Source organism: Aquarana catesbeiana, linkage group LG03 (genome assembly GCF_042186555.1).
Source record: "Aquarana catesbeiana isolate 2022-GZ linkage group LG03, ASM4218655v1, whole genome shotgun sequence".
Taxonomy (NCBI): Eukaryota; Metazoa; Chordata; class Amphibia; order Anura; family Ranidae; genus Aquarana; species Aquarana catesbeiana.
In genome coordinates this window covers 646168340-646174599 of record NC_133326.1, presented here as the reverse complement: position 1 = coordinate 646174599, position 6260 = coordinate 646168340, and the positions used below count along the sequence as shown (strand labels likewise).

At 49.6% G+C, this 6260-nt stretch overlaps 2 pseudogenes; one reads left to right on the top strand and one right to left on the bottom strand.

The window, feature by feature from the left end:
* Positions 1–1044: 1044 nt before the first annotated feature.
* On the bottom strand, positions 1045–1109 carry LOC141135484 (U4 spliceosomal RNA; annotated as a pseudogene).
* A 401-nt stretch (positions 1110–1510) lies between these two features.
* Positions 1511–1575, top strand: LOC141135381 (U4 spliceosomal RNA; annotated as a pseudogene).
* Positions 1576–6260: the final 4685 nt, after the last annotated feature.

Below are 6260 nucleotides of genomic sequence, written 5' to 3'. Positions count from 1 at the left end.
TCCACTAGGGAAGGACCTTACCCTGATCCCCCGGGGCGTTAGGCTCCAGACAGGGACTGAGGTACTCAGACAAAGGGTCCATCCGGCCGAAACCAGGCGGACCCCCACAACTGGAAGGACTGCCGAAGCAGACCAACCCAAGTACAGTGGGGCTCTCCCGAAGAGAGACCCCTCAAAGGAGAGGGCGAACCAAGCCAAAAGGCCTATGTCCACCCCTACCAAGACTTTCAGAGTAGGCCCGAGGACCCACACCCTACTCGCCACACAGTGACAAAACGTGTATACAAAGACAACCAAAAAAAAGACAAAAAGGTGACAAACAGGGGTAAAAGAAAGAGTGGGGAAGATAGTGAGATGGGAGAGTGAAAGTGGCCATTGTGCTATCCAATGGCCGGCCCTCCGGCCAGGCATAAAAATTTCCCCTGGTCCTGGCCAAAAGGCCCGGCCTAAGAGGCAGGTGCGAAAAACGTGTGTTGTGGTGAAGTGACCATGGTGCCATAAAATCAAGTGCTTTCACACCGTGACTATACGGCACCCCTGAACTGCCACTTCAGGGGCACATTCACCACTGGCTTTTCGAAAAAGCCCTGACCACCCAGCCCAGACCACAGCAGACCCCACCACAGACAGGAAGGATATGGAGATCAGGAAGCTGGAAAGAGCCCTTTACCATCAGGCTCTGCCGTCGCTCCCATCACTCCTCCTAATTACATTCGGGAAGTACTTGCCACTCCCTCCCCCCCCCTTGCAAGGCAGGAGTAAGCGTTCTCTCCCAAATAACTGTCTGGAGCTAGATCCGCCCCAATCCAGGCCAGAAGGCCAGGGTCCCGACCCTCTGGTTCAGACCCCGTGGTTCTCCATCCCCATCAGAAGGCTTCCCTTTTGGCTACAAACCGCTCCAGGTCACCTTCACTCCAGCAGGTTTTGCATAGCAACCGCAATCCCATCTCTATTTCGCCATAGATCAGGGACGGAAGCAAGCGCCACCTCCTGGAAACTGATAAGAATAGATACTACACTTGATCTTCGCCAAAAGGCCGAGAAGCAATTAGCAATAATCACACCTCAGTTGAACCTCATTGGCTATGATACTGCCACTGCGCAAAGCTAACCAAATCAGTGCCTGCCAACATCTGCCCTTCCTTGGAGGAGAAATTGACATTGAGGAGAGACACATAAGTGTCATCCAGTGGGCCGCTGAGCATTCTGGGACTCGGCATGTTAATGAGACAGGGACGATGCCTAAGTGGGCATTGTTTACCCACTGAATAGTGTTAGCATTTGAAAGAACTAAGGAGAATCTAAAGGGACAGGGCCCTAGATGTCAGATGCGTTTCTCCCACAGCAGTCCTGAAAGGCCACTGGGAGCGTATGTGTTTGAACAGCTATGCTGCTGAGAAAAGACCAAGGTGGAATGCTCAGCGGCCCACTGGATGACACTTATGTGTCTCTCCTCAATGTCAATTTCTCCTCCAAGGAAGGGCAGATGTTGGCAGGCACTGATTTGGTTAGCTTTGCGCAGTGGCAGTATCATAGCCAATGAGGTTCAACTGAGGCGTGATTATTGCTAATTGCTTCTCGGCCTTTTGGCGAAGATCAAGTGTAGTATCTATTCTTATCAGTTTCCAGGAGGTGGCGCTTGCTTCCGTCCCTGATCTATGGCGAAATAGAGATGGGATTGCGGTTGCTATGCAAAACCTGCTGGAGTGAAGGTGACCTGGAGCGGTTTGTAGCCGAAAGGGAAGCCTTCTGATGGGGATGGAGAACCACGGGGTCTGAACCAGAGGGTCGGGACCCTGGCCTTCTGGCCTGGATTGGGGCGGATCTAGCTCCAGACAGTTATTTGGGAGAGAACGCTTACTCCTGCCTTGCAAGGGGGGGAGGGAGTGGCAAGTACTTCCCGAATGTAATTAGGAGGAGTGATGGGAGCGACGGCAGAGCCTGATGGTAAAGGGCTCTTTCCAGCTTCCTGATCTCCATATCCTTCCTGTCTGTGGTGGGGTCTGCTGTGGTCTGGACTGGGGGGTCAGGGCTTTTTCGAAAAGCCAGTGGTGAATGTGCCCCTGAAGTGGCAGTTCAGGGGTGCCGTATAGTCACGGTGTGAAAGCACTTGATTTTATGGCACCATGGTCACTTCACCACAACACACGTTTTTCGCGCCGGCCTTTTGGCCAGGACCAGGGGAAATTTTTATGCCTGGCCGGAGGGCCGGTCATTGTATAGCACAATGGCCACTTTCACTCTCCCATCTCACTATCTTCCCCACTCTTTCTTTTACCCCTGTTTGTCACCTTTTTGTCTTTTTTTTGGTTGTCTTTGTATACACGTTTTGTCACTGTGTGGCGAGTAGGGTGTGGGTCCTCGGGCCTACTCTGAAAGTCTTGGGAGGAGGTGGACATAGGCCTTTTGGCTTGGTTCGCCCTCTCCTTTGAGGGGTCTCTCTTCGGGAGAGCCCCACTGTACTTGGGTTGGTCTGCTTTGGCAGTCCTTCCAGTTGTGGGGGTCCGCCTGGTTTTGGCCGGATGGACCCTTTGTCTGAGTACCTCAGTCCCCGTCTGGAGCCTAATGCCCCGGGGGATCAGGGTAAGGTCCTTCCCTAGTGGAGGACTCTGTACACCCGTTGCACGTTTTTGTGTTTCACTTTTGGGGTGATGTAATTGTTGTTTTATGCACAAATGGGGGTTATTTCCTAAGGGCAAATCCTCTTTGCACTACAAGTGCAGGTTCAGTGCAGTTGCAAGTGCACTTGTAGTGAAATGTGTTTTTGCATTTAGGAAGTACCAGCCAACACTGTTTTTTATAAGGTTACCCAATCACGACATTTTCTGCACTCAACACATTTCTGTGAGGGTCAGCTAAAACAAACACAAGCAGTAAATGTCCACCAAGAATTTCTTTTGGTTGTTTTTTATTTGAAAAAGGTGACACATATTGTCTGGCATATTGATAGCCCCCCTACCCGCAAAGAACTCCAGGTATCGTAACCGGACATCACGGGCATTCAGGGAGGGCAAGCCAGGACGGCCGCTTTCAAGTGCCGTCATTGTTGATGTATTTGGGATTCCGGCCTCAGGCCCAACTGAGCCAGCATAGTTGGCTGAATGTTTTCGTAGAAAATTATGGAGAACACAGCAGGCAAGTATTATATGGTTCAGTTTATACTCCGCCATATGGATGGGTGTCATAAATAATCGGAACCGGATGGCCAGGATTCCAAATGTGTTCTCCACCACTCTTCGGGCTCTGGCCAGCCGGTAATTAAAAACCCTCTGTTCCGGGGTGAGGGTCCTCATCGGGAATGGCCGCATCAGGTGGTCCCCCAGCGCAAATGCTTCATCAGCAACGAACACAAATGGGAGACCTTCAACATTTTCCTCTGGAGGTGGCAAGTCCAAGCTGCCATTCTGGAGACGCCTGTAGAACTCCGTCTGGGCGATCACTCCACCATCGGACATCCGGCCATTCTTCCCCACGTCCACATACAAGAAGTCGTAATTAGCCGACACCACCGCCAACATCACTATACTATTAAACCCCTTGTAATTATAATAGTACGACCCCGAGTTGGGTGGCGGGACGATGTGGACGTGTTTCCCATCAATTGCCCCTCCGCAGTTAGGAAAGTCCCACCGCTGGGCAAAGTGGGAGGCCACAGTCTGCCATTCCTGTGGCGTGGAAGGAAACTGTTGAGGAAAAAACAATAAACATTACTATTTTTTCACAGAAACCTGGCAAGCAGATTAGACACAAACATTATGGGTCAACCTCCAGATAGCATTTATTAAGGGGAATTTAACAACAACAAAGTATAAGGTACACCTATCATATTCCCCCCCCCCTCTCATGGGCCATTTCTAACATTATAGGGGGGGGGAACTCTTGGACAGGTAACCCTCTTCACTTCATTGAGAGATGAATGCCTAAATACAGGGTATTACTTGGAACAGCCCCTCCTTAGTTACACTATTGGCAGCCCACTGGACAGGTAAGAAGTGTCATAATACAAAGATATAAATACACACTGAACACATCTGAGGACATTTGAACATTCTGCTATTACCTATCAAGATCATAATAGGATACAAGAACTTTAAACAGTACCATTGGAAAGTATACAGGCAGGCCCTTGCACTACATGCTTTGGGGAATTCATCCATAAATCTGAGCACTAAAGAGATGGGTATAGTGTGTATGGGTTTGGCAAAGTCAGCAGATAGATGATTGAGGATAGAGAATTGGGATCAGCTGACTTAGCAGTTGGGGGAGGGAGGGTTACAAAAAATTTGGGGACACCACAAAAAAAAGCCTCTGGCCCTCTGCCTGAATTTAAATCAAAAATAACATTTCAAAACATTTTAGGGGGTGTTTGGGGTAAAGCACTACTATGGAGCTGATAAAATACATTGTTAAGTAACTACATGAGGTGAATATAGGGCAGGAGACACCATGCTGGGGAGGTTATTGAAGGGCAAATATGTATGAAGGACCTAAGATAATAATTTCATAAAAATCCAGCATGCATGAGGACAAAGGGGACATTCACAGCATAATACAATCATGGTAATTAGGGAATGAGGAAAGAAATACAATATATTATCAAACATTCAATACAATAAAATGTGATATAAAAGGATAAAAATCTTACCTTCATATACTCCTTCTGTAGGACCTGGATGATGGCAGAACAGGTCTCTGGGATAATGATCCCCAGAGCCTGGGGGGAGATGCCTGTCGAGAACTTGAGGTCCTGCAGGCTTCTCCCTGTGGCCAAATACCGCAAGGTAGCGACCAACCTCTGCTCCGGAGTGATGGCATGCCTCATGCAGGTATCCTGCCTGCTGATATAGGGGGTCAGCGAAGCCAACAAACGGTGAAATACGGGGTCCGTCATCCTGAGAAAGTTCCTGAAATCATCAGGATTATTCTCACGGATCTCACGGAGCAAAGGCATATGACAGAACTGGTCACGCTGAAGCAACCAATTCTTGGTCCATGAACTCCTCCCCACCCTGTTCATGGACTGGACTTGTGTCAAGGTCAGGACCCCAACACCAAGCCCCCGCACAGCACGAACTCTACGAGGAGTACGCATACGCAACATGGCTAGAAAACGGTCGGCTGCTCAGAACGAAGTAACAGAACGCACTGAAGAACAGCAAGGCCTGTGAAGAGCGACCTGAAAAACAGCAACGAGCGGACAAGATCGCACAGAAAACTCCAATACGAACTGACTGCACGCACTGAAGAGCAAATACAAACCCACAAGCACAAACTGAACGGCAGAAAACGATCTGAAAGCCACGAGTCTGAAAAAGTGCGAATCGTCTCTCACCAAACTTTTACTAACACGAGATTAGCAAAAGGAGCCCAAAGGGTGCCGCGCTTGGTTCTGAACTGGCCTTTTCTAGTCTCGTCGTACGTGCTTGACGTCACCGCGTTCTTGGCGATCGGAAATTCCGACAACTTTGTGCGACCGTGTGTAGGCAAAACAAGTTTGAGCCAACATCCGTCGGAAAAAATCCGAGGATTTTGTTGTCGGAATGTCCGAACAAAGTCCGACCGTGTGTACGGGGCATAAGACTGGAATGGGCCCGGTCCTCCTGGGAATCATCAGCCAGGGAGCCAGATAGAGTGGTGGACTGGCTCCGTGTGCGGGTTGTATCCCACTCCTTTAGGGATTACTGCACCACACGCTTAACAAGAGACTCCATTTGTTGGTTTTCCGTCTTTTTTTCACTGACCGCCTGGGCACGACATAAATCACACAGTGACTTGCCCTATTCGGGATTCGTGACTCATATCCCCAGCTGGCTCTATGATCAGAGCAGCTGTCACAGCGGTGGGTGCGGTGACTGGAGGAGGAAAGGGAACATCTCCTCTGCTGGTGGGTCCTAGAGGAGAGTCACGTCTGGAGCTGGATGAGGAAGGTTGACATTGCGGCCTGGCAAGATCTCTGTCATTTTGGACAGAAAACTGATGGTCTGACTTGGAAGGGCTAAAAGAGAAGCAAATAAAACATGACTTTAGGGGATATGTCAAAAACCAATGTGGACTTGGCCCCCCTTCTCACCCCGCCTGTACCTAGAGCATGAGGCTGGCTGTACGGAGGCGGTGACCTGTCCATGGCAACCTGGCGATGAATAGGTGATGATACTGCAGCTTTGTAGGAACACTCACTCATCTTAAGAGAAAGGAATGCAAATGCAGTGTAGCTTCCCCTTTAAGAGCCATCTCTGACCCCCCTCACCCTGCACCATAGC